The sequence below is a fragment of the Triturus cristatus genome, chromosome 3_1 (genome assembly GCF_964204655.1).
Source record: "Triturus cristatus chromosome 3_1, aTriCri1.1, whole genome shotgun sequence".
Taxonomy (NCBI): Eukaryota; Metazoa; Chordata; class Amphibia; order Caudata; family Salamandridae; genus Triturus; species Triturus cristatus.
The window spans coordinates 203,786,998-203,810,116 of record NC_140583.1 but is presented as its reverse complement, the minus strand read 5'-3'; the positions used below and the strand labels follow the sequence as shown (position 1 = coordinate 203,810,116).

Sequence of the window (23,119 nt, the reverse complement as noted above, 5' to 3'; positions counted from 1 at the left end):
CAGGCGAAATGTGAGCAAGAGAAAGATCTTTCCGCCGGTTATACTTCCGTCCCGGCTCTGTGTGTAGTTGGATTCTGTTTGGTCGACTAAACAGAATCCAACTACACACAGAGACGTACTCGTCTCTCAGGTCCTGATTCGTTTGGGGTACTCACCCTTTCCCATTTCGAGTGTTTACGCTTTTAAAATTTCCGCACAGCCGGGACGGAAGTATAACCGGCGGAGAGATCTTTCTCTTGCTCACATTTCGCCTGATGCCCTGTTTGATTTATTAGACTAGACTTTCTTTCTATATATAATACAAATCTAGCCACATATAGTATACACATGACCCCAGACTTGCCTCTTAGTTCATTAACAGCATCTTCATCCGGGTGGGGGCAGGAATGTTTCTCACATCATGTTTACAAACTATCACTTTTAATAAATACATAACTAAAGCATAAAGTTGTTGCTCACTATAATTAGTAATCAGCAGATTTTACATTAAAATGGCCACACACATTTGCACTGACATGCAGCTTTTCTAATAAAACTATACAGTCTTCAAAGAATAATGTTTGGAAATAAGAGTTTCTGCAAATATTTGTCATTTGCACATCACCAAGTGTTCTGGTTTGTTTTGCTCCTATTTAACTCTGATTGCATCAGACTTCTTAACAAAAAATTTGCTTTTGTAATTTCTGATATATTTTTAAATGTTTGTAATATTAATTTACAAGCTTTTAGATGTGTGATAGAGGTTTTTGTCAAGTGAGCTGTCTGAAGATGTCAGTTATTTTTCTCTAACTCTAGTAAGAGAGAGAAAAATAAACCTAATTTTCCAAGCAGCAATTAGGTAAAAGAGAACCGTCATTTGACCTCTTTCCTTGGACAGACAGCAAATGTGTCAAGATAAAAACAAGATTTAATGGCATCTTAATTGCTCTTTCACTTTCTGCATGTACAGAACACCTGTTACTTTCCAAACTGAGTGTACTTGCCAGATGGGACTAATAGGTGCTAAAAATAGCTCAACCTTATGAAATGTTACTTGCAATTGGGAGTGGGCAATAGGTTTATCAAGAACTGCCAAGTCATTATACCTTTCTGATAAATCTCTAAGCCCTAATGTTAAAATTATTTTCAGACCTTTGCAAGTCAACAGCAGATGGGGAAATGGTCAGCTGGTTCTTTCTTTCCCAAAGATTACTAAAGTAAAATTACTGCTTGTGTTTTTTGTGCCTAACAACTGTACTACAGTTGGAGAATTGGTGACCTCCTCCAACAAAGTGGGCCCCAAGAACAGGAAAAAGATGTTTCAGCCTAGGCACAGATCTAGAGGAGAGCCCAGCTTTATAAAGGATAAAGAATGTTCCAGAGGATTCATTAAAGGAATTGATCTGAATTGTTCCGTTCTTCATAAAAAGGACAAGGTACTAGCATCTATTCTAAAAGGTGCGGTCACTGGATCAACTCTGTGAGGGATTTTCAAAGTAACACAAAAAGATGATGGACAGAATGCTGAACACTGACCCCCACACAAAGATCTGAGTTAAATGCTTCTTTTTTTTTGCTCACTCAGCCACTCCAGTTTGGAGCTAACCATATGCAAATCAGACTTGACTCTGCACCCCATGGCATGATTTGGCAAAGTCACAGGTGTAAGCAGCGGTGAAAACTGAAGTAATTAAAAGTAACACTGACCAGAAACAACTTTCATTACAAAATATTATGCTCTAATATTTGATTGATACTAGTTGGTTTTGAATCATACGTGTCACCTTAAATTTGAAAACAACTACAGTACTCACTTCAATAGGCTGACCTTTATTCTGCTGTGTGAATCTACAGTATGAGCGCAAACCCAGATATATGCGAGAACCGGCATCCTGTAACAGCTAAATACGTGTTTTTTAGTAAGTCAAACTGCTTCACAATGGAGGCAGCTTGTGACAAGCCAAAGCACAGTCAAGCTCGCTTTTGGAAAACCTTTGTTGCTTCCGCTTTGTGAACAAATTCCAGTCTAAAATTTGAGCTGGAGATCGATGGGTGAATCCAAGGTGTGAGCTTGATCAGGCACGAACCGGGGGGCAGAATAACCACGGAAACAGAAAAAAGGCAAATAAACCAACTAAGAAGAGTCTCATTTGCTCCAACAGAACAGCACCTGCAGGGAAATAAAATAAAGAAAAAAACCTATATACATTTTTACAGCTTTACTTTGGCCTATTTGAATTTGAAGCTCACCCCTCCCCTCAGTTAGAACAGCCTCTTTTCCATAGGAAAACACTTTTTTTTTTTTTTTTTTAACTTTACCAAAACATTTCCTCATTGGCAAATTTAAATCCCACGATTGTGTTTCAGAAAATTGAATGCAGCTCTCAATGTGGGTTCATTCGCCATCTAAATAAAAAAAAATGGAAGTACAGATGGGGTTTATTTTGAAGTGGGCCATCACATGAGAGGCTGCGTGAAGATTAATTTGTGGCTTAGATAGCTTTTTTTATTAACCTAAGACAAGCAGAAGGAATGTTGTCAAACACAATGCAGCGTGCATGACCAAAAACCATCAGAACGCAGCAACAGTAAGTGTGCAAAGGCCACCAATAAATACGCTAAATGATAACATTGTGGAGAATATGTGTCTTGTTAGAAAGAAGGCCTTGTATAAGAAAGGCTGCAAGACTAATATTACAAAAGCATGCTCAAGGTGCCTTCAAAATCCCACATTACTACTTCATGTCTTGGTGACGGTGAAACAATAATGGGCAGAGCCAGCAGGCATGGCCTTGGGAAGACGAGTGATGGGTCATTTTTTTATTCAAACATAAGTCACACAAAAAAAATTAAAAAATGCAGGCACTCAAAAAAGGTCGCTGTATGCTTGTATTTAAAATATTTAATTTACAATTCATTCACTAATGTAGCTGTTTTACTAGTGATTTTTATAATAACAAGCCTTTTAGTTGTGCCATGCAGTTTAATAATTGTGAAGGAAACAGGAATAAAAGGCAGACAGCTACAATGTTAAACACTTCATAACTTTAAAAAGGAGGCGGAAAATAAATCACAATCTAACTGGGAACACTAAGTGCAGGCAAAATAAACAGTTGATAATTATAGTTAACATGTTAACATAAAAAAAAATTAAAAAGCTATAAAGCAGATATTAAAACAGCTTCTCAAGAGAAAGGAACTATTTTCAGGTGGATGTAAACAATGAGCACAAGCCTTTGGCAGCTTCTCTCAGAGAAGAGTGCAAGTCGTTCCTGTGATGGGCAGAATGAAAACGTAAAAGGCTTTTAATAGACCAGTGGATGCACCTCTATGACCAAAATCCCTACAATGTATGTTTAAGCAAACAAAACCATGCATAATATACAACCTGATGAGACAACTCAGACGGTTTCAAAAAGCGCGTTTCATTACCTCAGTACCTAACACCATCTAATTTGGTTGTCAATAAAGATACGTGGGTGGGTCTGTGTAGCACAGAACGTAAACATGTTAATGGTCAAATTATGTACTTTTGATTTTTTAAGCACTTTCAATATTTACATTCCACAAAGCCAGATTGTATTAAACAATTTGAGCAGACAGCACAATCTAAGGTGGATGGTATGGTGGTTGGCGGGTAGACACTTGGAAATCACTCATGGACATCGACACCTTCACCAAATGAATCACCTGGTCTTCCCATCCAGGAGGATCTCTCGAAAGGAGCTGAGCAGGGACCTCTCGGAGAAGCAGCATCCCAGATACAAGTATGGGCTGGCCACTGAAGAACCAGAGGACTGCATGAGCAAGTCCAACTCTGTAATGTAAATTGATACTTGTATAGCGCACTACTCACCCGCAAGGGTCTCAAGGCGCTTGTACGAATACCGCTGTGGAACCCATCCTGGCTTACCCTGTGAGACGTCCACTCCTGGGCACTCCAAGGTGGAGGCCAGGCATCCTTAGCGTTGTGGGGGCCGTTGTGGAGATTAAGCAAGCTATTGCCCAGAGTTGCAGAGTGGGACTCCATTATTGGAATGGCACCGAGGCGAGAATTATCAGGTCCGTGGAATTTTTGAGCCCAAGACCCGCCGAGGCGGGGAATTGAACCCTGGTCTCGGGCTAGACCTCTGCATCAGGGTCTGCCGCTCTAATCATTGAGCCACACTTCTCCACTCTGGCCCTAGAATGATTGTCAAGAGCATACCATTCACAGGAAATATGGGGAAATGGGCTAGGTTATGTTAGCAGCTGATACCCTGATGCTGCAGGTACACTGCTCTCCGTAGGTTTACAAATTTAATTACAGGACATACCATTCCACATATTTAAAGGCAAGGTCAGTTCGCTGGCACTGGAACCAGCTGGTCCAAAGAGAACACTTAATACATCTGTAAAGTACTGCGGATTAAGAGATCAAAGGAGTATCAAATTGTCACTGCTAATGTGAGTGCCACAGAGAGTGAGCCGCTTCACAGCAGGGGGTCAAAAGGGGCAAGGAGTGACCCAGGCCTATTTCCTAGATCAGGCAATTAGAGGAGGAAGGCGTGATTCTCCTTTCAGAGTGGACGACCCCAGCAGTTCCGCTCTAACATTCCACTAGACTGCAGATAGGGGTCAAACAGCGGCAGAGACCGCTACTGCTTCCAGTCATTCAGTAGAAGCGCTCAAAAGATTCTCAGGATTACTGCACAAGCCTGCCCTCCTGGCACAGTGCCAATGGCACACACAACCCAGTGAAACAGGCCCTCCGCTCACCCCTCTCCCACGGAGGTTACCGCAGCCCACAACAGAACAATATTCATCCAATGGCCATTAATAGTGGAAGCATCATTATAGCCGCTGGTCGCATGCTGGGGTCGGCTATCAACAGGGCTCTTTTTGTTTCCGAACTCTCCAATAGTTCAAATGCCTTCAGGTCATAGAAGACACATTCTTCTGGATTTAGAATTTCTGTGAAGGCTTTAGTGTACACATTTTATAATTTTGTTCCACACAGAAAAAAAGGGCCCCATTTCACTCTGTCCTCAATACAGTTAATGTGCACATCGCTGCTTGAACAATAATGACTCAACAGCGGTGCAGCCAAATTATGGACTTGTAGATCTGTGTACCAACCAGCTTTGGAACATGACACGTGTAGTGAGCATCTCTGCATCACCTTCTCCTAATTTCAGATACCTTAAGCAAGATTAAAATAAGCATTGGAGAAGGAAATACATCTCACCATACAATGCTGTAACCCAACCTTTTGGCATTGACAAAAAAAAATTCTATTGATGCAGGCCTCCATTGAAAAAGAGAAAACAAAAGTGTTTGCTGATGCAAAACAGCATCTACCAAAAAAAAAACAACCAAACATAAAAGCAGCAACATCATAGGCACATATATTTCAGCATGAGTCACCACATATAAGCACATATGTAGCATGGCGCGGAAAAGCGCATATATAGATAAAGGTGCAGGCAAAGAGCAAATTGCAGCTGCTAAGCCCTCCAAGAAAGGAGAATGTGGGTGAGGGCAAGCCAGCACCACGGGGGGAGCAACGTGGAGTGAGGGTTGGGGAAGTAATAGATGAGGTTGGAAAGGGAGGGGATAAAATATTTATTTTTTAAATACCATACAGAGAAGCAAAAGATGAGATGGATTGGGAAGCAACACGGAGATCGTTGGTGGGGAAGGTGGTGGGGGTTAGCGATGTCATGGGAAAGCAGAATACAGAGAAGAGACCTGTACCACCAGGGAGTGCTGAAACCAAAAGAAAAAAAAGTAGTTCCCTGATGTAGAGCCATGGAAGCATACAAGTCAATCAATCAAAAGAATGGTAAAGACGCTCTGCACCAGCAAAGGGTAAATACAAACCAAGGAAGGAAAGCCATCAAATAAGATACAAGCAAACAATATTAAAGACAATCAGTGCTAAGCAACAGACTGACCCAGAGCCCGCTCGAAGTACTGCTATTAACAGCTAAAAGAACAGCAAGTCCAAAACAAGGTGATGGGAACTCGCCTAGGGAGCATGGTGGTTCCAAAATGGCCCGGAGTGACCGGGAACGAACGCCATCATTTATGCACAACAAAAACAATTATACTGTCGAGAGACCACAGGGGGTCACTTCTGGGCAGTTGTACACAAGAGTCTCAGTTCTCTGTCCTAACACCACTGTGGTCTTGTCTGAGAAAGACTGGTGAAACCCCTTGTCAGTGTGATGAGCACGCTGGGCTAAACGAAGTATGGCTTGAGCTCAGCCACAAAGAAGGCAGCCCCGGTACCTTCTCTCGCCCCAGCAAGTTTGTGCCAGTGGACGAGGGTAGCATGACAAGTAGGGCACTATGCAAGGGACGGATGACACATACCTGGGCGTTCGGCCCACCAGACTCCGGTGCTCAAAGTAACATAGAACACTCCCACCTCTCTACAAAACCAGCAGGCGGGCATACGCAGGGCTGCAGAAACCTGCAGCGCAGGCTATACCCAAAGCATCAAAGGAGCACTGAGAATAGTGGAGGAGCATGGAAAACGGGTGGTGGGTACGAGGGGCGAGTGGGTGTTTAGTCTGTGCCTGCGCATGCGCGTATAGTGTAGCGTAAATAGGTTTGCTGCACCTTGTAGGTGGTCAAAGAAGGGTCAAGAAAACAACCGAAAATAGGGAGTGATTCGATAGAGAATCTTGGCAATCTGACTCCTTGCCTCAACTCTGGCACCACCCTGAACCAAAAATCAGAATTTCACATTTTTAACAGTAAGCCCTGGAATTACGGACTGTCCTTGAGTTCAGTCTTCAGCGTTTCAAATTAAACATCTGGTTTGTCAGTCCCACATATCCTACTACAGTCAACAGTGCATCCCCGACGCTTTTGATCTCCCCAACTGGTCCAAAGCTGAAGTGCCTTTATTTCAATTTTTGGGGAGTCCATGAGAGTTTAACAAGACGATGGGTCGCCCAGCTTTACATTATTGCAGCGACAACCAACGGGGTAAAACTGCCCCACCACGTTCTCCTTTTACCCTGTAACTTCCCACAGATTAAAACCATGCCACAGTTTCAACTGACTGCGGATCATGGGCGAGGGGCACGGGTTGTGTTTCACTGGTGTGACTGGTTGAGGGAACTTCTCCGGGTGGGAGAGTGCAGGTTCTGTTGTGAGTCACTTGCGATTACTAATCTTTTCTGTCTGTCTGCTACCCCTTTCGATGCCCTCTCCAGGGGTCCTGAGATGTCGGACAGCTGTGCATTACAATGAAGACATATACTAGATTGTTGAGTTATTGCAGTGGTCTGAGCTAAACTCCAGTTTCACGTTATGTACAGTCCATATATGGGACGCTGCAACAGCACACTCCTGATTTGATCAAAGTCAATAAACCAATTTAAAACTAATAATATTGTTGTGTGGCACCCAATATACACCTTTTATCCTTACTAAGCGCTGCACATAAGAGATGTTACTAATACCGACCGCACCAGGGCTTAAGCAGCTCCACTCAGAGGAGAACACCCCCGACAGACCCATCAAGACATGTGTATGTCTCTGTAACCTGACAGGTGACGATCTCAAAATGCTACCACCCGCACTTGAAAACTGGGCAACTCTCAACTCACTTTCCCAGAGTCATTAATTGTGCAGCCACCCATCCCACACACAGCAGCACAACAACCTGCCGGTGAGATGCCGCCGGGGCCACCACTCCCTCCGGAGTACGGAGGATTTCAGAGAACCTTGATCCGGGCACCTTCTGCACAACAAAACACCCAGCCAGGCTTGTAGGCTACCTACTTCTGATGACCCAGCGTGAGATGGCCGATTCGAAAAGGAGTGACTCAAACATCTAGCGCTATGAAGTACCTATGGCAAAAGCCAGCGCTTTACAAACAAATGACTAAATAAACCTCCATTGTGCCTCTCTGGAAACACCACTCCCTGTTTCCTGAAGGATGGATCAGACGACCTCATTCTTGACAAGTCTGAAATGAACTTGCCCAAGCGCTCATCTTCGCCCTGGGATGACCAGCGTACCACACCCACCCGCCCAAAACACAATTACCAAGCCACACGTTGGAAAAGAGATAAGTGATACCCCAGCCTGTTCTCTTTGATATTTCCAGTAAAATGAAGATTACACATTTTCTGTTTTACTCATTTTTACAAATGATTCAAATGTGAAATCATTTCCCATGAGTATTTCTTTATAAAAATAAAACAACCAGAAACCATGTATTAGGAAATCAAATATTCTATAAAAGCGGGAGCCTTAAATGTAAGTAGATCACAGGAGTAAAGTGGAATTATCGAAGTAAACACACGTGGATACAGCCGATGAGCCCGACTGAAAATCCCTCCACGATTTCCGTATTAGCAGACTATCTGGGAGGAAATGTTCTAATTAAATACCCTCGGCGAGGGTGGCACGCGGGTTCTGTTCTTGGCCTCCTCCAACGCCCCCCCCACCCCCTCCCCCCACCCCCTTAATTCTACGTCGAATTTACTTGCACTCCTGTCACCCTCCTGGGTAGTCCCGGGTGGCTGCCGCCGGTGGCGCGCAGAGCAGGAAACGACTCTTCAGAGATCGTCTCCAAAAACATACACGTTCGGCAACTTTATGAACAATAATGGGTGGTTAAGGCGAGGAGAGGGTTCGCTATAATGAGAAGTAATGTAGATTTGCAGCAGTAGAAAACAAGCATTTGCAATGCAATAGGTCTCGCATTTACTTGAGTTTGAGCTATTGGCATTGTAAATGACAATGCCTTTTATTTATGTTTTGGTTTTTAAAACATAAATAAAAGGCATTGTCATTTACAATCCCAATAGCTTAAACTTGCGTAAATACGAGACTTATTGCATTGCAAATGCTTGTTAAACTGAGCAATGGTTTTGTCTTTGCTTAAGGGACAAGGGAAGATAAAAACAGTGTGTGCGCCAGAGAAAGAAATAGAGAGAGAAGTAACGTTGTGGAGACGAAAATGAAAGAGAGGGCCAAGGAGGAGTGGCAAGGGAGAAAACAAAAGAGGAAAGAAAGAGGAAAAGTAAGAAAGAGAAAAGGAAAAGAGGAAAAAATAACAGAGTGAGATAGAGAGAGAAAGAAAGAAGATGTGAGAAGGTTAGTAAGAGATGTGGCAAGTGTAATTGTTATGCAGCCAGTCGGTGTATATATGTGATAGTAAAAAGAGAGGAGAGAGTTTAACATACATGTTGGCACTGTAACAGAAACAACACACTTTTCCCTTCGTGCTCATGGTAAACAAGGCCCAGATTTTCTATTTTTTCTCACATGTGCAGCATCCACATTTATTTAGTGTGCTGATTGTGCAAGGAGAAAAATACAGTGCATCCCCTGCGCTGTCACACAAACAGGGCTGCCCTGTGAGACAGGTGGCTTCACACCAGGGTGCACAGGAGAGTGTAAGCTTCTAGCATAGGATTGTACTTGGGGCACACATTTCCACCACAAATTTATATGCATAGACAAACTCAAAAGGTTGCCACTCATTGGATGTGTGCTGTGCACTATAGAACATACATGCAGTGTGTTTTGGTAGAAATTAACACATTCCCCGTTGTTTGCACTTGCTTTAAGTAGACATTGCTATTTTAATGTAAAGCCTGGTCTGGCTATTTTCGTAGTTGGGCCTTGAGTCAAAATCTATCACTGTTTACCCCTTGACACAAAGCAGGGCCTTCCATTTTTTACGCTGTGAAATGTGTGACTTTCCAATGCAAAAGAGCCGGATAGTAAATAGAATGCCATGCTTTGCATCAAGCTACCACTTGCACCAGTGCTTAATGTGTAAAACAATATGTGCCAGGCAGTGCTTAATTTGTAAAAGAATAAGTGTCGGGGCTAAAATTTTACCTCAGACGACCTCGGCCAGAGTCTTGAAGCGTTGGGGTGCTAAATGAAAAGAAAGCGACTTTTGATTGTACCTCAAGCCTCTTTAATCCACCACCAGACACTCCCTGCCTCTATAGCTCATTTGTGCAGATTACTTTTCTTCCTTACTCTCTCTCTGTCAGTGTTTTTCCGTTTTTCTCTTCCTCGTTCTTTCCCCCTTTTGTGTTTTTCCTCTCTGAGGCTCTGGTTCAAAGTTTGTTGAGGTAAAATAAATGTTGGTCCCCTAAAATCAGTGCTGGTGGTTGTGGGTTTCACCTAGCGATCCCCACCTCCAAATAAGCACTGGCACCACAGTCTGTTGCCTCTGGGTCATACAACGGGTAGTCACTGTGAGGGAGGCAGCAATGGGATGAGTTCTGGCCTCAGCATCTCCCCTCTGCTCTTTATGGAAGGAGAGCAGTTGGAACATGCCACATTCCAGCCCAGCTGCTGCACATGGTAGAAACAGGGCTTTCCAGGGCTACATATTAAAACAAATCACAGGGCATGCATGCTTTTAAGGTTCCCACTTCAAGCTAATCTACTATGAATGCTTGCAAATAATAGTATTTTCTAGGTTTTCATATGGGTTTTATATCGCATGATAAAATCATATAAGATCATATTTCACCGCACGTTTTATTTTTCCTAAAAAATATAATTAATATATAGAACCCGCTCTGTCTCCAAAGCTAAAGACAGCCTCCATTGTGCAACTACTTCTTTTAAATAAAAACTGTAATGAATTTTAATGTTGACATTGTTTTGGGATCGAAATGTAGAAGAAGAGGAACTAAAAGAATCTGATTTAAATACCTCTCCCTCATGGTAAATGGTACAAATGGCTTTTTGTCTGTTGCAATGTTCCCTTCAGGTAACTACACATTACATTGGTTTCCTTTGTTTGCTATTTAAAATTAAGAGATTTATCATTTCAACAGGTGAGTATGTATATACATTTTTATAACATGGATTAGAATTAAACATCCCCCTAAAAAGACGTTACTCAGACAAACTGCCAGTGTAAATGGGGGAAAAAGTGAATGGTAGTAAAGTGCCCGGGCTCCCTCCTGCACTCGCTCACGATCATTCTGGTTTTTTTAAAATCAGGGAACACACTCACACACACACCTACCTTTTGCAAATTGTACATAACCATTGTTGTCTCGACTGCCTGACTTACGTGCCTGTGCTTTGCCAAATATGGAAGTCTTCAAGCAAGCAGCAAGGGTCCCATGCCGATTATTCTCTCTATCTCAACCACAACAACGAGGGCAGAATATGGCCAGCCGATTTTATTTCTAGGCAGCGAGGAGTGCGCACTTTTAATTTGCTCTTCATTGTTTTGTGCTGTTGCAGAAAACTTCATCCTGCACCTGCGCAGCTCCAGCTTGCCTCGCCCCAGCTCAGCTACGGGAGCCCGGAGGCAAGCTTCAGACAAAATTATCAAATCTGCGCCAGCAAAATTGACTAAACATGACGGTCTGCGTAACAAGCAGCCATGTGGCATCACTGACGTGAAGAAGATGCAGTATCATCATGCGTGGACCTGGGTGGGCTAGCCTGTGAAGACATACCAGGCTGCCACCCTTAAGGACAGGTACATTTATTTTTAATAATTATCAGGCCACCCACCCATGGAAGGAAAACTTTATAGCCCCGGTCCTGTGAATTAAGAGCCGGGCCTGAGCACCGGAAAGCTCCGGCCCAAATTAAGCACTGGGAATGCGAGGAGCCTGAATACAAGTGACGAAGGAGGCGGGCGCACATCGTGCTGAGGACGTAGATCGGCTCGGGATTGCAGCGGTTCCAGAGTCAGTAGAATCACTAGCTGGGGTGTAGTGTCCGTATTCCAGCGCGGGAAGAGCAGGCGGTTGTTAGCAGATGTACTCGTGGTACCAAGAGGTAAGGGGGCTTGGGTGCACGGGGGCAGTTGCGGGGGGAGCAGTTTTAATGAGCGTGCTTTGTGGTTTGCTTAAGTTGTGACCCCTGAGTTTTCTCCTTGCCATCGATCCCTGCGGCTGTCTTTGTCTCCGCAATTCGACGCGTGTTGCGAAGAGCGCGTGCGGCGGGTCGGCACCTCTCTCTTGGGCCCACGATTAGTTCCAGGGTTTATCACAGCAAGCGGACAGTGCCCGGCAGCACTATCGGTAAAGCAAGGTAGCGTGCTAGGGGGAAACATTGATGGTTAAGGAACGCTAGCTAGAGAGTGTCTGTGGCTTGAGAGTTAGCAGCTGGGACTCTTAATTGCAAGGCGAAGTGTCAATGCTAAATGTGTTTGGTTTGTTAGATTGATTTGGAGTGAATTTATTAAACGGGGGCACCGGAAGCATTGCGGTGAAACTCCCGCTGGTTACAGCTGAGGAGATTAGGCGTTTAGGGAGAGGGCACGTGAAATACAACCACGCGATCAGCCGGTGGTTGTCGAGGGCCGCATCAATTTTATAATATCCTGTAGGAGCATGGTGCCATTATTACGGCAGGAAAGCAGGCAATCAGTGTGATAAAACGCTAGTAAGGCAGGTGGAGGAGCCTACATAAAGAACAGGTCTTCCGGAGAGGAGCACTCAACGCGCAAATGCTGTTCATGTGAAGCGCGTTCACAGAGCAGAATCGGCTCGTGCCCGGAGCAGAATCGGCTCGTGCCCAGGTCTGTCTCCCTTGGGAGGAAAGACGGCAACAATAGTACTCGTTGGCGGCAGCGCTTCGCGCTGCAACGCCAGCGAGACCTAAAAAAAAGACAATGAGCAGGAAATAAAAAACGGGTTCTATTGTAAGGACCAGCCCATGCTCTTCGGCATTTCTTTCTGATCGGTAGGGGCAGGTGGAGGAAGGTGCACACCCAGGGATCTGCCATCGGCACCCAGTGGCGTGACATCAGCCGACAAGTGCTAATGGGTCATGTGCACGCATAAAGCGCTAGAACTCTAAGGGGACGGTCGGGCCGTGAGCATGTTTGACTGGCCTCTGATTAGGGTCTTTTTCAACTGGAGAGCAGATCTGAGCACAGGTGCAGAGACCTTCATTGCTTAGAACACAAGCCCCCTCCTTCAGACCTAAGTGAATGAAAGGAGCAAGAATTCCCCGAGTTTGTAGCTTACAATATTTTCGGCAACGCCCAACCAACCTGCAACAACTGGATTTACAGCATGGCACCACAAAGTAACAAGAGTTCAAATACAATTTAACTACTCTATCCATTGCACACATCTTCATGACACAAGCAGGCAATGGAGTATGGCCATACATTTTAAGCATTTTTCCAAACCCCCGGCATAGCATCCAGCTAGGTCACACTACAACAAAGCATTCTTACAACCAGGCAGGCAAATAAGAGCTTAAACCAAGCTCGAACAAGGCAACCACACTTGCAAGCTCAGGCATTTATCGAATCATACATGGCAATCAATCACAACAGACAGGCTGACACCGAAGTGTAACAGACCTGCAATGTCACACAGGCCGCACCACTGGCACGCTTGACGCTATGCACTGGCATAGTGTGTAGACACTCTCTCTAAGAAGATTCAGTAGCTAATGCCTTTTCTAAATTCCTTGCATCGGATATACATTTTTGGCATCTTGGTATTAACAATTTATCCATATCTCTGAGTTATTTCCAGCTCTAAATGCAACCATTCTCCATCATCACACTGCCAACAATTAAGACTTGTCAATCCATTCAAAAATATAATAACCTATTGCTTACCAGAGTCTATGCACGCTACTTGTCCTATACGTACATCCTGCAAATACTATGCTAGCAATGTGCACAACTGAAAAATTGAATTTTTCCAGGACCTTGAGTCGGCGAAGCAAGACAGCCTTACTGGAACCCACTGCTGTGCACAACTGGGGTGTTTGGAGGCAGGGCCTGACCATAGGGCAGGTGTTGCGGCCACCATAACTCATGCCGCCTGCCATGTTTTGCTCTTGGTAGTCAATATTTATTTTTCTGTGCAGTTGGCAGAGCGGTGCATTTATCATAGCAGGCGGTGAGAGTTATGGTGGGCACTGGAAACCAAAACGGACAAATTTGAGCTGGTTTAAGCTTATTTCTTCAAAGGGCACTTCACAATGGGCACTGATTTAACTGTTTAGATTTTGATCACCTGTTGTGAAAATATTTTGCAAAAACAATGGACAATAGTGAGGAACACTGGGTTTAAGTACCTGCGGCATTTTATGCCGAATTTTGGATCTATCATATTTGTCACATATTTTGCAAAATGCTGCTTTGAGCTCAAATGGATAAAAATAATACTTCCTTAGAGTGTACAGCATAATTTTCATTTTTGTCACATAATTTAGGTTTGCTTGTCGCACAATACGGTCCTCCATGCCGCATAGTCCTAGTAACCCTGACAAAGGCAATGCTCTACTGAGTGGTTTTTGGGTCTGTCATTTTAGTAATGGACGCCGTTTTTCAGTAAGAACCAAGTAATAATTCCCGTATTTCACGGTTAGCTGTGAAATATGTGTTTTTATATCACTGCATTATGTGCAATAAAAGAACCGCACATGTAATATTTACACAGAAAATCGAGTACAAGTTTAGTAATGGCTTGGTGAACATAAACCTGGTAAACCCCAGAAATTTGCTGATTATGGTATGCAACGCACAACATAATTCACACAGCCCATGTTTTGCTCTTGGTAGGCAGTCCTTTTTTAGGTCTCGGCCTGGCAAAAGCAGCGCATGCGCTGCCCTGCCATGCAGAGACCTTTTGGAATCGATACGATTCCAGCGTGCACGCGGGGAGACAACTGAGACAGAAGATTTGCATGCGGAGATTGGATGCTTTACTGGCGACGTGATACACTGGGGACTTTTTTTTTCGCCGTCAGTAAAGGCAGGTCCCGCGTGCACATCTTCTGTCCGTCCCATGACGGGCCGTGCTGGTTTCTTAAATGGAAGGGCAGTCTGGGCTACACCAATGAAGTAAGGCTCCGTCACGTTCACTGGGTTTCTCCGCCTAGGAAGTTTGTGCTTTACCATAAGGAAATACTGTGATACATAGTTTCGGAATGCACAAATTCAACAAAAGTAATGTTTCATATAATAGTTGTTATGCATTGTTAAATTAATTGTACTCTTTCACATGTGTAAGAGGTGGCAGAGGGGCTGTACATGTCGGATTTATAAAAATGCACCAAAAAATGGATTTCGCCCTTAGATTGACAGGCTGACTCCAATTCGTGCGTGAGGCCTCGCTGCAGAGTCCCTTGTAAAACCGCGGGTGTGGACAGGCCGGGGAGCTGGGGACTGGCGACTGAAGGCTGGAACGGGCCAGCAAGTGCGGGACTTGGGGGACACGTTTGTAAAACCGCCCGGCGCCCAGACGGATTGTGAAATTTCATCAGATTATCCGACTAGTATCGAGCCAATAACGCGCATTTAATAATTAGTGTAATGTGATAGGATGGACGTTTTTACAGGTAAGAACCTGAGCACGCAGAGTTGTTTATTATTATTACCTGGTAATAAGCCCGACTTACTCGTGTGAATTAAAAGGTGTGTTTTCCTTTTCGTAAGAGTAAACCGCACATGTGGAGAACTTTTCTCCCCTTGTATTAAGTGAGACTTACATTTATATGCACTGCTCACATACACTGATTTCGGTAAACAAACATTAAACGGGACCTTTACGTCAGAATCAATTGTAAGATCTGCCCGTTGCGTTTTCTTGAAAACGTTGAAATCAGAATGTGCCTGTTTCGCATTAAAAACCTAGACACATCGCATTTCATTGGAAATAGGGTTATCGCTGCCTCGTATTTCTCATCCTTTCTGCTTTATATGATTACACTTTTTATTATGACACTTATATTCTATAATGGTTCACATAAGAGAATTGCGTTTGAGAGTAACAGCCGCACGAAGGCCTGATCGGCTAAAATCTTCACGGGTCAAAGGTCAAGGTTGCTAGGAGAGCATCTCTGGTTTGCAGCAGGAGTCAAGGCGTGATGGCCCGGTTCAAACCTTGGAAGCTGCGGGTACCTCCTGGCTTACTGCAGAGGTGAACTTTGTGAAATAAACCACAGGTCCAGTACCTCTGTGAACCATTATACAGGAATCTCAGTTTGTGCCTTGAAAGATAATGTGTGAACAAGGCTCTAAAATGTACATAGATGGGGAATTCAGCGCCCTGAATTGTCCAGTTGGTCAAACCTAATAATGAACTAATGGGGCTAGGGGGTGTAAATTACAACTGACTCACGCTCATATGAACCCCCTCTACTGATCACAGTATACTTGCTGTTAAGACTCTCTAGTCTTATCTAGATTTTTGAGACCCTGGCAACACATAATTTGGGCCCCCATGATTTGAGCAACTTTTTAAAAAGTTATTACTAATTTTCTACTAGTTCAAAACCTGCATGGTGTTAAGTAATAATTATACATTACCTTTTCAGAGACGGGGTCACTTAAAAACAGTTGCAACATGTCTTGGGTGGATCTCAAAACCCTTACACAGACATGTCAGAGCATGAAATATAGATAAGCAGGGAGAAGATGGGCTGAGAGGTAGAAAGAAAGGTGATATGGAGAGAAAAATAAATTTCCCATGACGCTCCTTAGAGGATAGCGCACTGGGCGGTTGCCCAGTTTACCACTGCCTAACAAAGTCTCTGCCGCCTTCTGTACATTCAAACGGTAATTGAAACAATTAATTTCTACTCTGAGGAAATACATATTTGGCTGAATCTTCTGTTTGTTTCTAAAACAAAAGTATCTGAGGAGTTCACTTTTTTTTAATTATTACGTTACCCTACTCTAAAAATTTTTTTTTTAGAAAGTAGTTCGTTAGTACTAAAATAAGTGGGAGAAAAACATTCTGGCCGAGTTGTAATTATTGTTGAGTTGAATCGGTTTCTTCTATATAAAAGTATGTTGTTATCACTGCGTTTAAAAACACCCTATTAAGGGATGTATTTATTTCATTTCCATCTTCACCCCTGCTTTCTGTATTCCTTCTAATGATGTGTTCCTATCTACAAAGTCATAGTGAGTTACCTTGAATACCTTTCTTTTTTTCTCGTCCTCATCTCGACGGGCGCGTAGGGACCATACAGATACTGTGTATGCGCGCTTCAAAAGCTTAATACTTCAAAAAGAGTAATGTAACACACCTTCATAGAGTCTCCCTAAACATCTTTTCATCTCAGACACAGTGACGTAGCCAGTGAGTGTGTCATGGGCCCTAGTGCGAAGGAAGAAACTTGTCCTCCTGGCTAAGGTTAAAATTGCAAAATACATCAGTAATCGGGGTTCAGTTCACTCTCCTGGCCTCTAGGCCCCGGTGCCACTGCACATGCTGCACGACTTAAAGCCACGGTCCTGCTTAAATAGCATCCTCACTTCAATTAATCTACTAGTGGGTTGTCTCATTCTTTCTGAGTTTTGAAGGCTTGTACACAGGGCCGGCTTTAGCGCTGGTGGCGCCCTGTGCGACATTGTTTGTTGGCGCCCCTCCCATGACCACCTCCACCACAAATTCTCTCACAAGCACTTTAACAGTGACCAAGTCTCCATAACCACTCTCTCTCAGATGCATTGAATTAGTTATATAGCGCCACTCATACCAGTGTAGGATGTCAGTGCACTTTGCATCACACACACAACACAGAGACAATCAATCATAGGTGTGCAAATAAATGTATAGGAAATGTTACATAAGCCAAAGGACTAAAAGTGTAGGAGTCACATGTCATCCATACTGGTAGGCAGTATAGTTTTTAGAGTGCTTGGTGTGGAGAAGCACAAACTCAGAGTCGAAAAAGAAACAGCATAGTTGGGAGTTTTCTTTAATAACAAAAATAGATTTCTCGCCAAAGTAACCCTTTTTGCAACATTAATCAATGTTCTAATGCATACTTTGTAGTGTATATGCAGTCCTAAGATGAAAGATAATAGCTCACTGTTCTATATTTGGACTTTGTTATAAATAGCAAGTATCAAAAGAATGTCTCTTTTAAAAGCAGTAACCTGCTGATCTGTTTACATCATACACACTCTGTAAGCTACCTGGTACACGTTCTTTGCAGCAGGCATATTAACCCTCTGCACTAACTTCACATAAGTCAAAACATTAACTATACAAAACTCTGATGTCTCTCCAGGAAGAACATTAGTCACAGGAGTTACCTTGACATTTTTGAGAGGCCTGGTAATTGCTGAGGAAAGAAACGCTGCAGCAGGTGCTTCAAAAACATAATAAAATTGCAAACACAGCGCCCCCAGGAAGCCAGCACCCGGTGCGGTGGCACCGGTCGCACCACCCTAGAGCCGGCCCTGCCTGTACATACAGGCGCTGTGGCCTTGGAACCCGGAATTAGATCCCTTAAAAAAATACGTAAAGGACGGAGTTCACTTTTCGAAAACACACTGGTGCCCCTTGTATCTGGATATGTGGGCGCAATGTCCAGCTCTTGAAAGCGTATGTCCTTACTATCGTCCACATAAATTGTATATCATTTTTATTCAAAGGAGATATTACGGTCTGGTTTTCATAAAATATCTCAGCAAATTGCATGTTTCTTGACACTACAGTTCCTCGCGTCGCTTGCTTACGGCACAAGGTAGTGGGAGATTTTTGATTTAACCATGGAAGTGCTGACTGCCTTCTGAATCCCTTACAGCATGGCAGATGTTCATGAGTGGGCTGTGTGCGGTGGGCTGTACGCGGTGGGCTGTACATGGGAGTCTATGAAAAGAGCAACAAGCATTTGCAATGCAATAGGTCTTGCAGTTACCCGAGTTAAAGCTAATGGCATTGTAAATGACAATGCCTTTTATTTATGTTTTTAAAACAAAAACAAAAATAAAAGGCATTGTTATTAGCAATGTCAATAGCTCAAACTCGTATAAATGCGAGACCTATTGCATTGTAGATTAAGTTAAAGCCATTTGCTTTGCTAATGGTATTGTATAGCAAAGCAAATAGCTTTAAATTAATCAAAGGCGAGACCTATTGCATTTTTAATGCTTGTTTCACATGACATTGGCATAGGGGTGTACAGAGCATGTCAGACGTGTTATGTGCTACATTCCATACCTAGCAAATTTAACGTTTTTTTCAAGTTCGTGTTCCCTGCACCATAACTAACCTTTAACTTGTTTTTTTCATTGAAATTACTTTTTTTTCTAAATGATGTACTGCATTCACTTGCCACGTACCCTATCCCCACTGCGCACAGCCTTCACATGCAATGGTACTTGGCTGCAGGGCCTGGCCTTTGGCAGGGCTCTGCCCATAACCACCACTGGCAGAAAACATCTGCTGCGCATGGAAGTCGGTGTCCTGCAGCGGTTGCCATAGAGCCTGCCTACAAACAAGGTGTTGGATGGAATGCAAAAATTAATCTCAGCCACTGGAAATTGCTCGGGCTGCATTCCAATCCAACGTTTTCCACCCTCCATGCATTCTCAACAGAGGGTCACCTTATGCAAATCAGTACTGACCCTGCTCCTCACTGGAACAGTCCATCCTGAACTGTGAAGCGAGGCCTAGTCCAGAAGCAACCCTAGAACGGTTTTGGCCTATCTGTGCCTCATCAGAGGGTGCATCTTGAGTACTCTGGCATTGTGAGCACGATTCCTAAACCATCACCAACAAAACAATACTTGGCAAAGCCAATAGGTCTGGTTACTAATACACACAGTGTACTAGCATATGTAGCGTTATCACAGGACAGCGAGAAACACAGGAAGAAACAGCAGGTGAAGATACACAGTTATTGTTGTGGAGTCGTCACTCACGCAGCTCAATCCAAGACCCTGAGTGAATGCGGAAGGCTGCACTCGAACAGCCGATTCAATTAGGCGTGAGAAGCACTTCCTACTGGGCACAGCCAAGGCATGATTGACAAGTCTCCAGCCAAGAGCGGAAAGAGGCTGGTCGAGGAAAGCCAGTAATTAAAAGGGGAGGATCCCGTTCAACACGTTTAGGGTTAGAAATAGGTCAGTTTGGCGGGGGCGCTGGTAAAACCGAAACCCAAAAATCTCTCGACTTTTACAGTGGGAAAACAAGGGTTTCTCAAACTTCTACTTGGACAGTAGTATTTACTATCAATTACATTTTGAACCAAGGCAATCCCACAAAGAAGCATGCCAACAATCTGCAAAGTATTTCAGTGCCTCGTCAGGGGTAGAAGGGCTATGTAAATGCAATTAAAATACTATACATCAATCACTAATGTTCTTAGATTTAGTCCGTGAGCTCCTAAATCTGGTCAATTCCACAATGTTTGGTAGCGGCCTGCTATGGCAGCATAGAGCTGCATGCTTGTATTTGTTGCACCTCTAGCGTTTCCATGATAACACATTTAGGTACTTTTATTTTCTGCATATTGTTCCTTTGCTCTATTACAAATTTACAAATTCACTTTATTCCATGATCAATTCACTTTGTGCATTTTACTTTTAACACCCTGAATTACTTTTATTGTGTGTTTTTTCTACAGACTCCTGGCCGCCTGCTTTATTGATATGCTGTATTGATGTTATTGCAACTGCAAGTTTGTTTATGCTGCATTAAAAAAAAAATCCCCTTCCGCCCTCCGCAGCCATGTCACAGAGGGGACGCGGACAGGCCTTCGCCGAGAGCGAGGACTGCTAGCCACTGCAACCTCTCTTTCGCTGAGATTAGGTTTGAGACAATGATAGTTCACCCGGGTAAAAATAGCTACTATACACCCACCAAAAACAAAAGTTGCAACACCGAGAGCGCAAAAGTAAGCATATATGCCTTAAGCGCACAGAAGACAGAAGTGCTGAGGGGCATCACTGGTGAATGGACAAGAGGAGGACATTTGAGGACAGATGTTCACTACTTGCACATGGAATGTAAGAAGTGGCCAGACCTGTGTCGGGGCACGTCACTAGACTCCAGATTTAGGATCAAGATATTAAAATGGAACCGTTCACGGGGTCATATGCCGTTGAAAGACTCAGCAGGATTAAGGCTCAAACAATGCTGGCATCCAAGGTCTCCTGAGTCCTTCACAGACAACAGCCGCCAAGACGGATTCCCTGCCCCTGGAGAAGGTCCAAGGAATTGGAAATGCAAGCAACTGAGGGTTTGAAAGCACTTTCAAGGGGGGTAGGAAGAGAAACAAGCATTGGCATAGCCAATAGGTCTCGCCTTTGGGACCATATAAGTGTTTAGCCAGAGCTATTGGCTTGGTCAATGTATATAAACTATGTTGTAGAGCAGGGTGGCTGTTGTGCAGCATGTTGAAAAGTTATAATAAAAAAAGTATTTTAAGTATTTGTGTTACCTTATATATAACCAATAAGACATTATGTACAACTGAATGAGCTTATTAAAAAAAGAATTAAGGCAAAAAGATTATTCTAGTTTTCTTCGTTCTTGCAATGCTTATTGAGAAGAAGTAGAATTAAGTATTTTTTCTCTAATATTACAAGTACTAATCTTTACCTCTTGTGTGTAACTAGACCTCAGTAAGACCAGTAACCTTTCCCATATGGTGGAAAAACGTATACTTAGTCTTCCATGGTACTCACTGGGGGGTGGAGGGGGGGAAGGTTTGCATCATTGTTAAATCTCCTTGCATGTATGTGTAAGTGAAACACACAAATAGGTATGTTCACAATTGCAAAACCCTTTTGGAATTAGGAGAAAATGTTTTTGTGTTTTGTGCGTGTAAATCGCCTCTCTTTTTTTGTGCAGTTTTAAATAGCACAAACTCTGACCCGAAGGTATTGGAGTGCTTTACATGAGCACCAGTTACATTGCACACGTGCACATCTATTTTTGGTAGGTAAGGGGAGATTAAGTGATTTGCCCAGAATCATAGGGTGTTGAGCCGACTCAGACCTAGTTCCCCAGTTCCAAAGCTGGCAGCTCTGGCCGTTATGCCACATCCTCCTTGGTGTTCCGAGGCAGAACTTTACTAAAATGTTTGTGGCCCATGTCTAGAAATTTGCGAAAGTTACAGGTTTCCAAGCATTACCTGAAAGAGTCTTGTAAATTCCTGAAATTATTAAATATTCCCTCATGCGAGGTTGGTGTAAACCTCTGGGTAACAAATTTACTCAGTTATAAAGCCCTTCGTCTTCAAATGGTTCCCACCCAGAATTATCAGAATGTTTTTTGCTATGATTGAATAATCGGTGCACTTCTACAAAAACAAACACTGAGTGACAGCCTGCTTCTCAACTGGCTGATAGGCTGTGTGGGAACAGCAGTGCACCACATTGGAAGAAGGGCCTGTGAGCTCCTAAAGAGAGGCAGAGACGAAAAAGATAAGAGAAGTCTTATTAGAGAATCAATAACGTGAAGAAAGACACTAATTCCTGCTCCCTCGTAAAGGGACTCACTGTGAATTGTTTGAAGTTGCCACAGTCTGAAAGTGGAGGTGGATGGTGTTCCAAGTTCACCTAGGTATCCGACACGGTTAATTAGTAACATGCAGAAAGAGGCTCTAGTTAAAAACTGCTGAAAAACAAGTGTCCCCCATCTGAAGGAGCCATGAGAGGTTACATTATGCATAATCTCGAACACGGTTTTGCCGAGAGCCATATGATGTGGTACCTATTCACCATAAAAAGTGATGTATAAACGGACACTGTCCGTGCTATTAAACTGTCTGCAGGCTTAAAAGGGTCAAAAGCTAATCTTGCAAATATTATCGTAAAAGTGTCATGGGGTGTTCAAAAGTAATATATTTACAAACATGAGAACAGACTTAATTTCAGAGTAAAGCATGAAGGTCGTGGGGATTGTGATTTAGAAATCCCAGAAAGCCACGGAGAAAGAGGGTGAGTGGCTTGGCAAGACATAAATTACAGATAAAGTGTAGCCGTGAAACGCTGACACATCAGCGGGTAAAACTCTGAATAAACGTGTCTGCGAGCGGCTTAGGGCATTTCCTCACTAACCTGAATTAACGCATTGTGAAAATAGCAAAAAAGCAGTGCATCCGCTCATTAGGGACAGAAAGGAAGGCACTTACCCGGCGGCGGCTCTGGTATGGATCCAGGAGGCGGCCAGTCACAGTAACGTTGCTCTTTTAAAGCAATTACATCGCGTGCACATACGCGTGGCGATGGAGAAGACGCTAAATGCTAGCTATAATGGAGATGTTTACCTTACGTGCTTGCCCCCAACTTACACAGAATGAGTGCCATGAATCAACAAGTGCTAAAACACAAGCGCAGCCCCGCTGCGCAATCATAAGGGTGCCCACGAGCAATGCGCTTAATGAGACATGACGAGAGAGGAAAGTCAGATGGCGCCT

General features: G+C 43.5%; 1 protein-coding gene across 7 annotated transcripts in view; it reads right to left on the bottom strand.

The window, feature by feature from the left end:
* TLN2 (talin 2) overlaps positions 1 to 23,119 on the bottom strand; it is a 1,262,084-nt gene that overhangs the window by 1,029,989 nt on the left and 208,976 nt on the right. The gene's annotated exons all lie outside the window — the stretch shown is intronic.